The 17,163-nt window shown below is 43.0% G+C and overlaps 1 protein-coding gene and 1 long non-coding RNA gene across 6 annotated transcripts in view; one reads left to right on the top strand and one right to left on the bottom strand.

Moving 5' to 3' along the window:
- Positions 1-17,163, top strand: part of CDK19 (cyclin dependent kinase 19) — a 189,337-nt gene that overhangs the window by 127,047 nt on the left and 45,127 nt on the right. The gene's annotated exons all lie outside the window — the stretch shown is intronic.
- LOC142827513 (uncharacterized) overlaps positions 4,291-17,163 on the bottom strand; it is a 56,908-nt gene continuing 44,035 nt past the window's right edge. Inside the window, exons 3-5 of one of the 4 annotated variants that reach the window (XR_012902196.1) lie at positions 14,827-15,027; positions 12,944-13,033; positions 4,291-4,963 (exon numbers count right to left, since the gene is read on the bottom strand). This is a non-coding gene — a long non-coding RNA (uncharacterized LOC142827513). Of the gene's footprint in view, positions 4,964-9,597; positions 13,034-14,826; positions 15,028-17,163 lie in introns of those variants that run through there. The other 3 variants (XR_012902198.1, XR_012902195.1, XR_012902194.1) reach the window with 3 other exon arrangements.

Genomic DNA, 17,163 nt, shown 5'->3' with positions numbered 1-17,163 from the left:
CCAAGAAAGAGCACTCTTCTTCTTTGAGGGTCCTTGTGGGTGCTCCACTGAAGTGTGTCAGCGCTGCTGAGAACATAGCCCAGAGATCTTTGTTAGCAGTCCCCCAATGCGTGTTGCACTCTTGCACAATTGCTCAGACTGACAGTTGCACACACACTGGCAGACATTCTCTAAGTTCCTTCTTAACCACCGCTGGCATTAGTTGCACTTTGTCAGTCTCCCTTAATCAATACCCGTACAAAGATATTCCGTTTTTTCCCACTCACCAGTGTGTTAAGAGATTTTGGAAATGGATACAAAACCTATATCCACCATGTAGAGATCCAGTACCATCATGGGATTTGAACCTCATGCTGGACTCAATCATGAGATGACCTTTCGAGCTGCTTGCAAATTGCTCACTACTCTACCTGCCAATGAAAAGTGGCCTTTCTCATAGTAATAACATCGGCCAGGAGAGTGGGAGAGATAGCGGCACTCATGGGGACCCAAGGACAAGGTCAAGGTCACCTTAGAACTCACCTGAAATTCCTTCCCGAGATACCTACCTCATTCTGTTGTAATGAACCGATATACCTACCTGTGTTCTTCCCAAAACCACATAGGGACAATAATCAGTTAGCGCTACACACGCTGGATGTGCTCAGGGCATTAGCCTTCTACCTAGAATGCATATAAGACTTCCGCTGAACGCCCAGACTGTTTGTGTCATGAGTGGATAGGACCAGAGGTCAACCAGTTTCCAAACAGTGAATATCCATATGGATCTCTGCATGCATACATTTGGCCTATTCACAGAAACACAGACAGCCGCCAGCAGTCCTACTGGTGCACTCCACAAATCGGTATCTATCATGACTGCTTTCCTTAAGGGCCTACTGTTACCTACTCCACGGAGGCCACCCCGAGTTCGGGTGCACCAGCGTCCTAAACAGAGGATTCGCCTTGTGACTGACCGCCTAGCCGTGGTCTACGGCCTGTAGCTTCGGTGTACTTCGGGCCCACTTGGACCCGAGGGGCTGGGAAGGGGGCTCGGGCCCTCCCACTCTCCGAGCCCCGACCCAGGACCCTAAGACGGGGACGCTTGTCCCTTGTCAGTGGAGGGGGTCGAGTTCCCCAAACCCTCCACTCGCGGGGTTTGCGGCCCCACCCTGGTTCCCTTCTTCCCGGCTTAACCTCAGTCAGTTCCCCAGCGAGGGGATAGACTCACCCTGAGTCCCTTCCTCTGGCGAGGGTCCGGCCGCGAAGGTTCCCTCACTCTTGGCCCCTCTGGCGGGGAGGTGGACTCCTCCCACACCCAGGAGCTTCCTCCCCCTTGGTTGTGGCCATCGCCCTTTTGAATCCCCCGCCCTTCCATCTCCTGGGCCGGTGTTGTCCCGGGGTTTAGGACCCCGCCCTTCCTGGCATCCCGCCCGTCGCCTCCACTGACGTCATCAGAAGGCGTCGGGCTGACCTGCGGACTGCCGGCCGCGTCGGCCCTTGGCGCGGCTTCCGGGCTCCCCACGGTCGGCCCCCCTTTGTCCGCCCCCCCTCTTGGGTGCCTGTTCCCTGCCCTGGTGTTCGTTTCAGTGCGGGGTGGCGTGGACAAGCCGCCTACCCCGTCACACCCCTCCCCCCTTAGACATTTTCCCGTCCCCGCCTCCCTTCCAGTCCCCCAGGCATTTGAAGGGGAAAGCACATGAGGCAGCCGCCTGCCATATGGTCCCACCCTGGGAGCAGTGGGGGACGTGGCTGCATGGTGGCTGTTGGGGCCAGGGCCTCGGTACTAAAAATAGCACCACAGCCCAGCTGCAGTCCTGGCACATGGGTCATGGCCGTTTGCCAGGCAGCCCCTTGCTGTGTGCCGGAACTAGAGCCAGGGACTAGAGCCAGGCTGCAGCACAGCTGCTCCTGGGCCAGGGCCGTGATGTTATTGTTAGTACCCCGGCCCAAGAGCAGCTGTACCATGGCCCCAGCTCCAGTCCCGGGAGCAGCTGGGGCAATAGCTGTGCTACTAAAAATATCACCTGTGCAGTAACTGACATTCTTCGAGATGAGTGTCCCCCTAGGTGCTCCACTACTCTCTCTTCCTCCCCTCTGCTTCAGAATTCTGGTCTCTCCAAGGAGTCTCTCTCTAAGGTAGAGAAGGAACTCAGGGAAGTGGGGAGAGGGGCTCACGCATGCATGGTGCCTGCACAGTAGGAGCGCGTGCATGTGTGGCCTCAGGGACACTGCTCTGAAGACTTTGATCCTCAGTGCGCCAGCGGTGCACCAACCTAAGGTGGAGCATCCACGGGGACATTCATCTCGAAGAACATCTGTTACTGCACAGGTGAGTAACCTCCTCATAAGCAGTGTTGGGAATTGATTATAGACATGCTCACCTAATTGCATAGGTTTCTGTGCAAATGGACGTGCAGTCTCTCCAATGAAAGAAGGACTAGACCACTTCTAACCATAACATCTCTTGGAACTTTTCAAAAAAAGAATGGTTTATTGGGTGCAGAAGTTAAGGGAGCCCTTCTAGCCTTAGCCTTTCTTTGTAGAGCTTGCAGTACCATACTCCAGTATAAAGTTATGGAGTTTCCTGTGTTTCGGTCAAGGATATTGCGATGTTACTCCAGGATTTATTATTCACCAAGCAAAATTATTAACTACTATCTTTTTCTACAGTATTATTATTACTTATTAACAGTCCTACCATTTCCATCTAGTAATAGAGCAATGCCATAATTAGCATTCCTTTTGTTCCTAATATACTTTAAAAGAAACTCTTATTGTTCATAACTTGTTGGCTATAGATTGGTCCATTTGTTTTTCTTAGCATTTTTCTATAACTCCCAGTATTTACTTTACATCCATTGCTATCACCTTCCCATCTTTTTTATTTATTATTTTTATATTTCTTTATAGCTGCAGTCACTTCCCAGCTAAGCTGTATTATTTTTTAACAAATGTAGCCTTCTTGGCTGTGCCCGTTTGGACTTATAAAGATGCATCTCATATTTTTGGGCCTGCCCTCCTATTTATGGTGTAGGATGGAGAGCACAGGGGCAAGGACAACTAGAGTGCATTTGCAGCCCCAGTGGGCAGAGTTCGGTCAACTCTCCTGTTTTGTGTGCCCAGGTAGGAGACGGTGCATCTGGGGAGCAGGTGCAGCCTCCAACATACTCTGCTGGCCAAAGATCTTGCGCTCTTAGAGCCCATATATGCCAAGAGTGGAATCCATGTTGCCAATATATCTTGATGTTACAACTGACCTAGTAATCAAAGCAGGAGTCAGACCACATCAGATACCTGGAGGTCAGAGTTTGACAGGCGTGAGGGCAAACTGAGCCTTGAGTGTCAGGAGGCAAGTAGGGTCAGGACACCAGGAGATCAGAAGCAGGAGACAAACTTGGATGTCAAGTTAGGTGGTCAGAAACATGAAACACAAAGCACACAGTCCAGAGTAAGGTAGATTCCAGTTGGATAGACAATTTCTTGTTCCTGTCTTGTGTTTATATAGAAGCTGTGGACCAATCAGAACTAAAAGCTGTACCCCTTCACTTTCAAGGCCCATCACGCAAGGCATCCCTGCCCTAACACCATCTCTCATTCAGTAGTTAAAGGTTGACTCTTGCTTCTGATCAAGCTCATGATTCCAGTTCAAGTCCTTGATTTGTTATTTTTTCAAAGAGGCAACTTCATGTGTTCTCCCATGCAGACCCTCAAGCCAGGGAGAAACTCTCTGTAATCGTCCACAAAACTAAATTTTAGTTCCCTCTTCAATGCTTCTTTGCTGGGAGGCCTACAAAAAACTTGACAACATTTAAACTGTTGATGTTCTCACTGAGATTAAAATCTATCATACTAACCAATATTGTCTTCTCATTTACTTGTGTTACCACTGCCTGTTTATATTCATCTGTTGTCTCTAGTTTTATACTTGGATTGTAAGCGCCGCAGGCATTGACATTTTTTAATTCTGGTGGGTGCTCCTCTCCCGCTCTGCCCTGCCCTGCCCTCATTCCACTTCTGTGTCCTCTTCTCCAAGCTCCCCCTCACTTGCCTGCCCACCGCTTGCTTCTCTCCAGCTCTGGGTGCCTGCCATACAGCTGATTGGTGGCCAGCCCCAGAGCCAGAACCAGTTTGACTGGTAGGTGCTAAGCACCACCTATATTTTTTTCCTTGGGTGCTTAAGCCCTGGAGAACCCACAGAGTCGGTGCTTATGGTAAACTCTTTTTTTCTTGTTTCAGTGTTCCAAATAGCTCTCTTTTGCTTGCATCTCATTCTAACCTCCAGATGCAGTCGGTTCTACCTTGTGCTTATACTTCTCCTGATAGCTTCCTTTCCCTATTTTTTACTTCTGCTAACTCTGCTTTCTTTCTTGATGTTCCTTTTGCTTTGAATATCTTCCCAAATTAATGTTCTATTATTTTCTTGCACCAAGCTCTGGAAATATGTACCATGAAGCATCCCATCTCTACAGAACACACTCCCCTGATATGTTTTCTCCTGTTACCCTGTGTTATAGTGATTCTTGCTTTTAGACAAAGGCTCTTCAAAGCAGGAACTATTTGTTCAGTACAATTTACCCATTATACCTTTTTGGGTACAAGGGCTTCAAATAGAGCATTGTGTTAGCATTGTATACAGATATAGAGATAGCAGTTTCTAAATCGGTAATTTTAGCACATTATAAATTTCTACACAAAAATATATATTTTAGCTGAAGTTTATTGTGCTTGCTCTAAACGTGTAAGTAAATTATTTTGAGAGGGAAGAAAACCTCTTGAACCAGGCTGAAAAAAATCCAGTATTTTTAGTAAGAAATTCCCAAATAAGTTTTCAGCTCAGAGAACTCAAAACCATCCTCAGTCTGAAACTCCAAGGCTCTAATCTCATAATCTGATGTGTGGGGTTAGATAGCTATGTCCAAATTTGGCATGTAGTATGCACAATCTTCAAAGTCCGTAGTGAATAATGGAATCTTTAATAAGTCTGAAAAGAATACACATGAAAAAATGAATAAAAGTTAAATATTATACTCTGTAGTCAGTATATGCTTTCAGGCTAATGCTAAAATTAACAGAAAAGTTAATGTAATTCTTGGTAAAAATTTATTTTAATGAAACACTGCAAAAACATCATTAACCTAAACATTCTCAAGCAGATGTCTGCTTTGTATCTTACAATCTCATTTGAGTGGGAGCTCAACTGTGTCAGGTTATGAGGAAATCCTTCTTTCAGCCTGCAGAGAGCAAACAGAAATCTTACAATAGCTCATTCTTTTACCTTCTTTGCTTCATGTCACTAATTTTGCAGACTATATTGTCACAACAAAGAATGAGATTTGCCAAGAGCCTCTTAACATGTTGTCCCAAATTAACTACAAAATATAAAATACTGGGACCAAATTCCCATCCAAACATATTTGAGCAAGTGGAGTACAAGATCTGTACAAGGAGAACAAGGGAAATACAAGATCTTGTACAAGAGGAGTACGAGTATTGGTCTCCATTCCAGTGTTCTCTTGTAAAAGGAGCTGTGGAAGATGGAGTTGGAGAATGGGAATATGCCACATACTTGGCCGCTACTCATACCCTTTCTCGCCCTTTCCTGATTATTCCTGCTTGTGCCATCAAAGAGTGTTGTGCATAGGCCTATTGCTGAGCAAAATAAGTTTGCTTCTCAATGTGAATTTTTCAAAAGTGCTTAAAGGAGCAAAGCACCTTTTTTCAATTGTCTTTTGAATGGAATTGGGCATCTAATTGTAGTATTATCTAACTTGCCTAGTTCTTGGTGTATGTATATGTGCTCCTTTGGGAGAGTATTTCCACAGTGAGACAGAATTTAACACTTAGCCTATTGGATATATTTAGATTGATCACACAAGCATGTTTCAGATTTATCTTCAGGTCCGTAGTCTTAGTACAGACATAGAAGATAAATCTCTGTCTTCACAGCAAGGGGGGGCAGCTTTCAGTGTTCTTTAAATCTGTTGAAATACAAATTTTAAAACAACTCAGTTTTCTCTTTATCTCTGATTGTAGCCCCATTTGAATAAAGTTGCTCTATGTAAAGCAGTATTTAATAATATAGACGATGTTGGCCATTTGTTTGGTACTTGTCTGACTCCTTCCCCAGTCAATATACATTTAAAATAACACTTGTGTTCGTGTGGAAAGATTACTGAAGAGTAGCATGACAAATTGTCATTTCTAAACAAGAGAGCAGTTTATCAGAAACTTGCACTTGAACTAGCACCCATCTGTGGCTGACCACTACTGTTTTTTGACTAGTAATGATATACATTTGGATCCTTTCATGCTGATATTATTTGTTATAATAATTTATTTTCTTTGCTTTTGATCTTTCATAACTTCAGAATCTAAATTCTGGTGCAAGATTGTATACCTGATGTTAGGGAGGAAGTTGTTCACTTTTGTATCTTTTTACTTTTTGTGTGTGTGTGATTTAGTTTGTGATGACTTTTCAGTTAGATATCAAGAGTTCAATTAAACTAGTTAAATTTTGTCACAGTGCTGTACCATGTATTTTCTACCATGTTGCTTTTACACAATAGTGCTAATTGTATGTTTGGAGAATCCTCAGGATTTTGATAATGGAAAAACAGTATGTACAGAATGTAAGTAGATATTAACATTTCTGCAGCACAGTTCCATGCATCTTGGAAAATCAAACACTCAAGAAAAGGAGTTGTTTAAATTTGAAAGGTTTTGAGAAATAATCATTTGATCACTAAGTTTTACACTGAATAATTACTATACATTATCATCCTTTCCTGAACTCTACCTAAAGTTTCTGCTTTAAAAAAATACAAAGAACAGTCTGGTTCCTTAGTGCATCATCTCCAAAGTATTCTCAAATTCCCTTGTGGACATGGAGGCAAAGACTTAAAGACAAATTTTCTGGAAAATAATCACTCTTTAAAGAGCTATTTTTTCCCTTTTCTATTCCTTCTCTTATATTTCTGTGTAGGGACTTAATATCTTAACCAAATTCATTCACTGTAAATCCACAAAGCAAAATTAGGCTTGTGATGAAAATGGGTTAATTTTGCAATTTTACCTTTTCATTTCTATATTATTTATCATAGTTAGAAAAATTCTTTTTCTGCCTTAGACTGAGAGAAGAGTGAAGTTTGAGAATTTTAATGTCTAAGATATTTGATGAAGTATAATTAACAAAATATTTTATGATGATTGGCAGGACACACATTTTTAGTTATTTGTGCTTTGATTGGCTAAAGGCTTCAAGTTCTTGTCTTAAATAATCCCCATTAGGCCACACAGAATTGCCAGAATACTGTATAAAACAAATATCAGAAGTTGATAATAGTTAAACTTATTGCCACAGTTCAAAGTATTATCAGAGATGACAATGAATTGTAATGAAAATCAAACACGAATAAGCCCAAGAGTTCCAACTATGGAAAACAGGTGTAGATTACTCATTTGAATGCCCTAATCTCATTTCCTTCCTTCTGCAGATGCTAATCTATAATTATTTAGGATAATTGGTGGTTTTTAATATAGTATTCTTACAGACTTATTGTCTCTCTTTAGATTTTGCTATTAAATTAAGGACAGTGGCAGTGTATCATAAATTTCTGGAAGTTCTAGTTTAAGAATATATGCCATAAATCCCATTTTAGTATTTGTGAATCAGATCTTTGTTCTATTTTTTTAAAATAAAGACAATTATGTACAGCTTCTGGTAAGGAGCAATATAGAACTATGTTGACTTGGCTATGGCATTCTGAGGCATTCTGAAGCAGGCTGTTTTCTGGAGCTCTAACACAAGAAGAGTCTGTGAACTGTTATATCTTTTGTGGAATGCAGCTTGCTTCCTCCATATTTCTTCGCAGGTGGTGTATCTAAATGGATAGAACAATGGTCCCATCCTCTTTGAGGTCCCATGTGCCCACAAGGGAGCAGCAGGGCAGTCTCTGTCCTCCTGTGAGCCTAGCGTCTAAAAATATGCCTAGCCCTTAAATGAGTTAGCAGTGGTGGGTCCATCTCCTTATATCCTTCATCCTCCTTTCCCCCTCCAACCATATTCTACCTAAGGACCAATGTCCCTCCAAACTGCATGGCAGTACAGCTTCACAGGTGATTAATCAGCCCCATCCAGTCAGTCAGCTCCATGGGCAGAGCCCTAAGCCTCTAATAGGGTGGGGTTGATTAATCACCTGCGAAGCTGTGCTGCCAGGCAAATTAGAGGGAACACTGCTAAGGACCATACAGAATCTGGCCCTATATTGTCCAATATTGAGAAGTTCCATGGGAATTGAGCTAAAGTGGATTCTTTTCTGTGTAACTTTAACTGCATTGTCATCAACTACACACAAAAAAAGCAATACATTGTGAATTAAAGTACAATGAAAGCATGCTCAGCATCCTGAATCTTACTTGAGTTTTAATTTTGTCTTCCAAACATTCTTCAGCAACTCAGCATCTCTAGGTAACCTGAAGAAAACCTTGAGTCTCCAGAATGGTATGTTCAAGGAGGATTCTTTTATTTTGAATCCTTGTATATTTCCATATTGCATTGCACTCTCGATTGTGCTACGCTCTTTTATTCTGTATATCAGCAATCAGTTTTCTGGAACCATAACTTCCTTTAGCTGCTTCATTCATTGATCAAGCAATGGCTAGACTTTTGTACGTATAATTCAAAACAATTTGTTACATTTAGCAAAACCATATACAGGCAGTCCCCGGGTTACGTACAAGATAGGGACTGTAGGTTTGTTCTTAAGTTGAATCTGTATGTAAGTCGGAACTGGCGTCCAGATTCAGCCGCTGCTGAAACTGACCAGCGGCTGACTACAGGAAGCCCAAGGCAGAGTTGCTCTGCCCCGGGCTTCCTGGAATCAGCCGCTGATCAGTTTCAACAGGCTGAATCTGGATGCCAGTTCCGACTTACATACAGATTCAACTTAAGAACCCCAGGCGTCCCCAAGTCAGCACATGGATGGAAAAGATTAACTGGAACATGGGAGAGGAGATAATATAAGAATGGACATACTGCATCAGACCAATGGGCCATTTATACAGGTTGGACCTCCCTGGTCTGGCATCCTTGGGACCTAATCGGTCCCAAACGAAGGAGTTTGCCAGACCATGGTAGGTCAATTTTGTCCCTCTGCTGACTGATTCCAGGCTCTCCCAGGGTCCGTCAGTAGACCCAGCAGAGCTCCTCTGCCCCCAGGCCACTGGGTCCTGGCTTTGCCTCCAGATCCAGCCAGGTATGTTAGCTATCAGGAAATAAAATAGCTGTCTAACTGCATGAATTCTTAGTGGTTAGTTGACTATTCTATAGTCCCCAAGGGCAGGACTGGCAACCAGTGAAGTCCTGCCCCACTCCCAGGAAGCCCCCTGTCATCCCATGCTGCCGCCTCTGTACTGCTGCCTCTGTATCAGAGGCAGCAGCACGGGGTGGCAACAGCCCCTATCCATGGGGATCTGAACTCCCCCCAGACAGAGGCTGCTGTGAGGGGAGAGGCTGCCGCAAAGCAGCCCCTGTCTCTGGCAACCTGGGCTGCTGTGGACAGGGGTTGCTGCCAGAACAGCCTCTGCTGCACCGAGGCTGGGCCTGCCACAGGCAGAGGCTGCTTCACGGCAGCCTCCTGTGCCTCCTCCCCACCCCCACGCTACTGCCTCTGCTAGAGGTGCAAGGTGGATGGCACCATGGAGATGGTAATGGGAGGAACTGGCTTTTAAGCTGGCTCCCCCAGCACCAACTCCTGCTTCTCTCCTCCCTACAGCTGCTTTTGATACAGAGGCAGCTGGGAAGGGGGGTGCAAGTATTCAGCAGGGTTAACTGATAAGCCTGGGCTTATCGGTTAGTCGACTGCTCGCTTACATCCCTATTCCTAGCCACCTACTGCTCTGTTGCACTTGAGCTGCCGGGCTCTTCTTCCCAGGGTGCTGGGCTGCCCCCCAAGACTGGTGCCCCAGGACTACCGGACCTGCAAAGGCTCTCAGGCACCGGGCCTGCCACAGCTCTGGAACAGCCGTGGCTCTGGTCCCCAGAGTCGCGGAGGCTGCGAGGGCTTTCTGGTCCAGGGGGCTCCCTGGCCCAGGAATATCAATGGTCCTGCTGGACCACAGATGTTGACTTACCAGATTCCCAGATGCCAAAGGTTCAGCCTGTGCCTATATCCTGTCTTCTGACGGTGGCCAATGCCAGATGCCTCAAAGGGCATGAATAGAACAGTGTAGTTATCAAGGATCGATCCCCCTGTTGTACAGTCCCAGCATGGGTTTACATTAGGGATGTCAGCATGTAGTCGACTATACAATTAACTGATAAGCCTAGGTTATCAGTTAATGTTGACTACATGCTTCTCCCCCCTTGCTGCTTCTGTATCAAAGGCAGTAAGGTGGGCGAGAAGCAGGAGCCAGTGCTGGGGGGAGCCAGTTTAAAAGATGTCCCCCCCCCAACACCAGCTCTGCAGTGCCACCTTCTCCTTCTCCTCTCCCCCCCTCCCGCCATACTGTTGCCTCTATCAGAAGCAGCAGGGTGGGGAAGGAGAGGCTGCCTCTCCCTATAGCAGGCCTGAGCTCTCTGTGGACAAAAGCTGCTACGCACCCCACGGAGCAGCCCCTGTCCGTGGCAGGGAGCTCAGACCCTCCCGACAGACAAGGGCTGTTGCCAGACTTATTTTGGGGGCGGGGGGAGGAAATTCTTCATAGAATATTAATTTCTGCACAAATTCTGCATTGTATAGTGGTGCAGGATTCCCCCAGGGGTATTCTATAGTGGCATTATGATACTTACTGTCTTATTATCTATCCTTTTCCTAATGGTTCCTAACAGTCTCTTAACTTTTTTCACTGCTGCTGCACATTGAGCAGATGTTTCTAGAGTTTCTTGAGTGATAACAGTTAATTTAGACCCAATCATTTTATATGTATAGATGGGATTATGTTTTCAAATATGAATTATTTAGCATTTATCAACATTGATTTTCATCTACCATTTTGTTGCCTCGATACCCATTTTTGTAAGATCTCTTCGTAACTCTTTGTGGTATGCTTTAGACTTAAATATCTTGAATAATTTTGGATTGTTTGCAAACTTTCCCACTTTACTCTTTAAGCCTTTCTCCAGATCACTGATTAATATGTTGAATAGCCCTGGTCCTGGTGCAGATCCCTAGAGTACGCTGCTATTTCTCCCTCTCCATTATAAAAACTGTCCATTTATTCCGACCCTTTTGTTTACTGTCTTTTAACCTGTTACCAATCCATGAGAGGAACTTTCCCTTTATCCATGACTACTTAATTTGCTTAAGAGCCTTTTGTGAAGGACCTTGTAAAAGGCTTTCTGAAAGTCTAAGTACACTATATACACTGGATCACCCTTGTTCACATGTTTATATATCCTCCTCAAGAATTCTGATAGATTGGTAAGGAGTGATTTACTTTTACCAGATGGCTTTTATAACTCTTTCCCCAAACCCCCCAGCAATTACAGATTGGTAAACCTAACCTCAGTACCAAGCAAATTGGTTGAAAGATCACAATTATTAAACAAATGGATGAACATGATTTGTTGGGGAAGAGCCAACATGTTTTTTGTGAAAGGAGAGGACATCTCCAATTTCTGAATGGAACCCAAGATCCCTGAGTCTCACCATTCCTCTGTTGAGAGTAAGTGTGAAAACCCACAGGTAAAGTGTCCCGTCTAATCTGTGTCTTTTACTCTGTTAGCTCAAGTGGCAGAGGTATATGTAGTGAATCTAAATATTGTGGAATATCTATATGGCATCATATGGTGGAATTTGGTTTGTCTTTTTTTTTAACCAAGAAAATTCAGACACAGATACATTAAAAGAACAGACACACAAAAGGAAATTCCAGTATTAAGGCTACTTTTGCTATCTTTAATTTACATGATCACATGGCATCTTTCTTCGGGACCCTTGTCTCTTTCAGTGCACAGGATGAATGGTGTTCTCATTTCATGAGCAGCTATTCAATATTTTGATTTCTCCTCTTGTTCAATGTGTAACCCCTAAGGATGCGTCTACACAGCAAGTCTTAACCTGAAATAAGCTACGCAAATTGTGCTATGTCAATTGCACAGCTTATTTCAAAATAGCTTATTTTGAAATTGGGAGCATCTACACCGCACTTATTTCAAAATATAGAGCTCTCTTCCTCCGACTTCCTTTATTCCTCATACAATGAGGGTTACAGGAGTCGGAGTAAGAAGTCCTCCAGCTTGACTTTATTTCGAAATAACTGCCTGTTGTGTAGACTCAGACTAAGTTATTTCAAAATAATGCTAGTTATTTCGAAATAATGCTGCTGTATAGACGTACCCTGAGTTATATTTTGCATATTATTCAAACCCTGCTCAGAAGACAGATATATTAATTTAATCCTGGACTTTCATATGGCTCTCAACAATATGGTCTCTGAGTTCTTCACAAAGAAAGCATTTATTTTCATAACACCCTTTTGGGTGCATGTAGACTACAGGTTTTTTTCGAAAAAAGTGGCCTTTTTTCGAAAAAACTTCCCATGTCTAGACTGCCACCATGTTCTTTCGAAATTAAATCGAAAGAATGTGGCAGTTTTTTTTACTGCGGTAAACCTCATTTTACGAGGAACAACGCCTTTTTTCGAAAGTGCTCTTTCAAAAAAAGGCATTCTTGAATGCAAACAGGGCTTTTTTGAAAGAGATCATCCAGACTGCCTGAGTGCTCTCTTTCAAAAAAGCGGCTAATTTTTTCGAAAGAAGTGATTGCAGTATAGACTCTCTCTTTCGAAAGAGGCTTTTAGTCTAGACGTAGCCTTTGAGATGAGTGGTTATTATCACCATTTTATGGGGACCTGAGGCAGAAAGAGATTTAGGGTGAAAAGTATCAATTAACTTTGGATGCCCAAGGTGAAACATCTAGGATCTGATTTTTCAGAATATGTAGCATTATGCATTACATACGCTCAAAACACAGCTTCCCATTGATTTTAGTTGCAGCTAACTGTACTCGGCGCTTCTGCAAATCAGATTCAGGAGCTTCAAGTGAGGCACCTAGAAAATGAGGAATACACAATTAGTGACCACCTATGAAAAGTTTCGTTTAAATGACTTGTCCACCATTAGATAGGGACTCTATGGTGGAGACAAGGATAGATTCAATTTTCTGCAACTTCTGCAAGAAAAAAGGCACAGGTTCGTCAAATAAGAACCTCCTTTAGTACACACAACCTTAGTTGATCCAAAGAGAGCCGTGAAAAACGTGATATAATTAAAGATTATGTCATAATGCGTACACACAAGGGAATTGAATTTCATAGGCACTTCCTAACTTTTGGGTTACTGACTTTGCAACCGTAAACATTTTCTTTTAACATAATTTTGTGTACATAATTATCTATCACACATGAAGCCCAATCTTTGGTATTCCCCCTCCCTCCTGCCACTGAAGCCAATGCGCAGGTCCTGTCGAACCCCATGTGGCTGAAGGCAGGAGCCAAGTGGCTGAAGATCCGGTTTACCCCCACCACAGAAACTGGGAGTGGCAGGGCTGAATCCTGTATCCCTAGTGTTTCCCATCTAGCAGAATCTCCTAGCAGAGCCAGAGGACACTGGGGATGTTGCCTTTCCAAACTTTTGTGGAAAGGGGCAGTCCGGTGGACAGCTCAGATCCTTTTCTCTCCTCACCCCTTGGTCTGTTTGGAGAAAGGAAGCCAGAGCCAGGCAGTGCAGGGTAGCTGCTTTTCTGGCAGCCACGGTATCCTGCCTCTCCTTCTAGGTCTGGGGATTGAAGCTCCTGCTCAGCTCCCAGCCCTCTTTTCCCACACAGCCAATAAGAGCCACAGGGTTGGGGGGATCCAGCTCCATTGCTGGCAGAGCCCTCAGGGTACACGGACTGCAGGGGAGGCCTCCTGGTACAAAGCCCCTAGCAACCCCCTCCCTGTTCCCTAAGTTGCCCCCTGGCCACAACACAGCCACCAGCTACCCTCCCCTTTGTTCCCTGAGCTACCCTCTGCCCTAATACAGCTCCTAGATACTCCTCTTTCTACACCCTTAGCATTCTGCTTGCCCATACACAGACCCGAGCTACCACTCATTCAACATCCTGAGCTGTCCCCTCCTTGCACCCTGAGCTGTTTTCAAACTTTTTGAGCTGTGCCCCCGACTTTTGAGTTACAGTTTTTGGTTACACCTCCCCTGGCACACCCAAAATAGGCTGGATGGCCTTCTAAGGTGAATCGGGTATAAGTGGCACTCCCTCCTCTGACCTGCCACATAGAGCTGACTTGAGACCTGCTGGCTCATACATCCAAAATAGCAGTTATTCTATACCTATACCCAAGCCCCTTCATTCCTGGCTCGAACCCCTGAGAGCCTCCTTCCCCTGCTTGGCCCTAGGAGTTTTTATAGCATGTTGCAGGGGGGAGGCACTACTGCATAGTTCTGATTGGTTGCTGTTGAACTCACATGAATTCCAGCAAATTTACCATATGTCCTGTATTCTCTATAGGGAAATATGGCCACCCCCTAACAATAGAGAAATAAAAAACTTAGCTCTGCAACACTAGCAGTCATCACAGCTCACAGTTGCCTATTTATTCTCACCTATATGTTTCCGGAAAATCTGTTCAGGAATTTCTTGGTCTCAAATTCAGAACTGCACGCTTTTTTCAGTTCACTTTAAAACTATCATTCTGTAGAGCAGGGGTGGCCAACCCATGGCTCGCAAGCTACATGTGCCTCTTCACCCCTGAAAATGTGGCTTGCGACGCCTGCTCCCCTCCCCCCCGGCATGTGAAGCCGCCCCATGTGCCCCTAGAAACGCCCCCCTGACCCTCTATGCTCACCGGGTGCAGGGGAGCCATCCGGCGTGGCAAAATGGCATCATCAGATGGTTTTTAAGCCGTGGTTTTTAAAGGTTTTTTTTGCTCAACAACTCTGGCTGGTGAAGAGCTCTTCACTTTTTTGCTCAACAATTCTTGTGCGGATCTTTGTATTTTTTCCACCACTGTTTTGGCTCTCTCCATTTAACGGGTTGGCCACTGCTGCTGTAGAGGAAGAGGGTAGATGTCTGACTCAGAAAGGGAAAAAGACAATAAATGCTGCCTTCATTATCAACTGTAAAGAAAGGGCATAGGGTGGAATTAGGTTCTGATCCTTTAGAATATGATTGAAGCATATCTCTATGGACAAAGTTGCTGCTGCTCTAGGAAAAAAACCAGCATATGCAATGTTGAAACTACATTTCTTTAAAAGATAAAAATCTGGCAACACTTGGCTTTATATTTGTATACATTCATATATCCTTTTATTTTCACTTTTACTGCAGTAGTAGCATTTGGTCTGATGTCCATCATATTTACTGAAAAAAGGGGGAAGTCTAGATGATGGTACTAAGCAAACCAGAAAAATCTAGGCCTACAATCTAATAGTGTTCATTGGCATTGCTAACTATATTTTCTGTATCATGCTATATCTTTGTTTTTATTAGATCATTTTGTTTTAAAAGCCTTGCATTGCATTATTTACAGTACTTGCTTATTTTTCTTGTTACCTAATTGTTTAACCACATTTGCCTCTTACCGATTTTTCTTTTTTAGACTTAAGACTAATTTCAATTGCAGGTGAATGATCTTCCACTATTTTAAAAAAGATTTCTTGCTCTTTTGTGCAGATTTCCTAGCCATTAGACATAATTCTGTATTTAGCGAGTACTGCAGTGGTCAGTATCAGTCTGATCATGTTGATTGTAGTAATACTAGCATAAAACTTCATTGTTGTGGAAGAACTGGTGAACAACATTTTGCTGAAATTATTAGATGCTAGTTGAGAGGTAATGCTAATAGTAGTAGAACAGAGAAAAATATAAAAGAACTAGAGGGATTAGAAAACTAGACAGAATATAATGCAGTTAACTTAATGAAAATGTCAGCTAATTAATTTGGGGGCAAATAACTTGAAATGTTGATAATTCAATGGGAGGGAGAAACTTTGAAAGTCATTTTGTCAAAAGAGACCTCTTGTCAGGCTTATAATTTTGCTTTTCTTGGTAGTCCTATCATATTATAATGTGAACAACTAATGAGATGTTGTGTCCTGTTCTGAGCCTGGTACCTCAATACCAGAAAGATGTTCACTAAACAGTTTTCTAATCATAGATAATGGAATGATAATATTAACACAGACACTATGTTTCATGTAGGTAAATTCCATGGAAGGAGTTCAGAAAAGAGCCCCAAAAGTATTGGAGGGTTGGAATGCATGTTTAGAAATAAAATATTTCAAGAGCTAAAGAATGGTTAATGGCTGAATAACTATGTTCCTAAGCTTGAGGAATGGCTGCAAAAAACATTAGGTTGGTAATACAGCATGTTTGACTAAAATGTTTTGAGTTAAAGGGGTGGATTTTTGTTTTGATGATCTTCTGATTGAAAGCCATTTTATTGACTTTTTTCTGCTTTATTGTATAAATGTATTTCTTGTGGCTGGGTAGGGGGATGCCGGATATGGGGATTTTTGGGGTAGAGCATCTGGGTTCAAATTTCTCCAAACAAATCTAAATCCTGACCTTCAACAACTAATGACTACTTTTCAACAGACTGTCAGTGTAAAACTGTTCTATGCAGCCTAATGGCTTTCTGAACTGGGTGTTTGTGATCTAAAGACTAGGAAGAAACCACCAAACTCATTTGTGCCTGTTTTAAGAATAGATTTATATGGATGTACAAGAGCAAAAGGTTTGTGCTGCCTAGTCTATAAATAGTTGTTAAATAATCAAGACTTTAAGCTTTATATAGAAAAATATTTTTTTACAATAGAAAATGCCTATTTCAGATCATTCATTGTCCAGAGGTACATTTCAACAGGGAAACACATTTGTTTGGGTACAAACAATAAAGAATAGTATATGGAAAGCCACATAACCAAAGGAGATTCTCATGGGAATATAGTTCTTTATCACATCTCTGATGAATTGTGTCACTGTATTTATGTACAAGAACAATAAAAGTTATTACAATTAATAATCTACAATCCATTGTTAGAATACTGTTCCTGTTGTGACCTGATTAATTGTATTCCTCTCAAGATTGTAGACAATTTTACTTTTGTTTGTTTTTCTTCTCCCACCATTCTCCTTTAAAGACTTAATAGGAGCCACTTTGATTCAATTAACATCAGTATTC

Source organism: Pelodiscus sinensis, chromosome 3, assembly GCF_049634645.1.
Source record: "Pelodiscus sinensis isolate JC-2024 chromosome 3, ASM4963464v1, whole genome shotgun sequence".
NCBI lineage: Eukaryota > Metazoa > Chordata > Testudines > Trionychidae > Pelodiscus > Pelodiscus sinensis.
The sequence above is the reverse complement of the archived record's forward strand: the minus strand, read 5'-3'. Positions and strand labels throughout refer to the sequence as shown.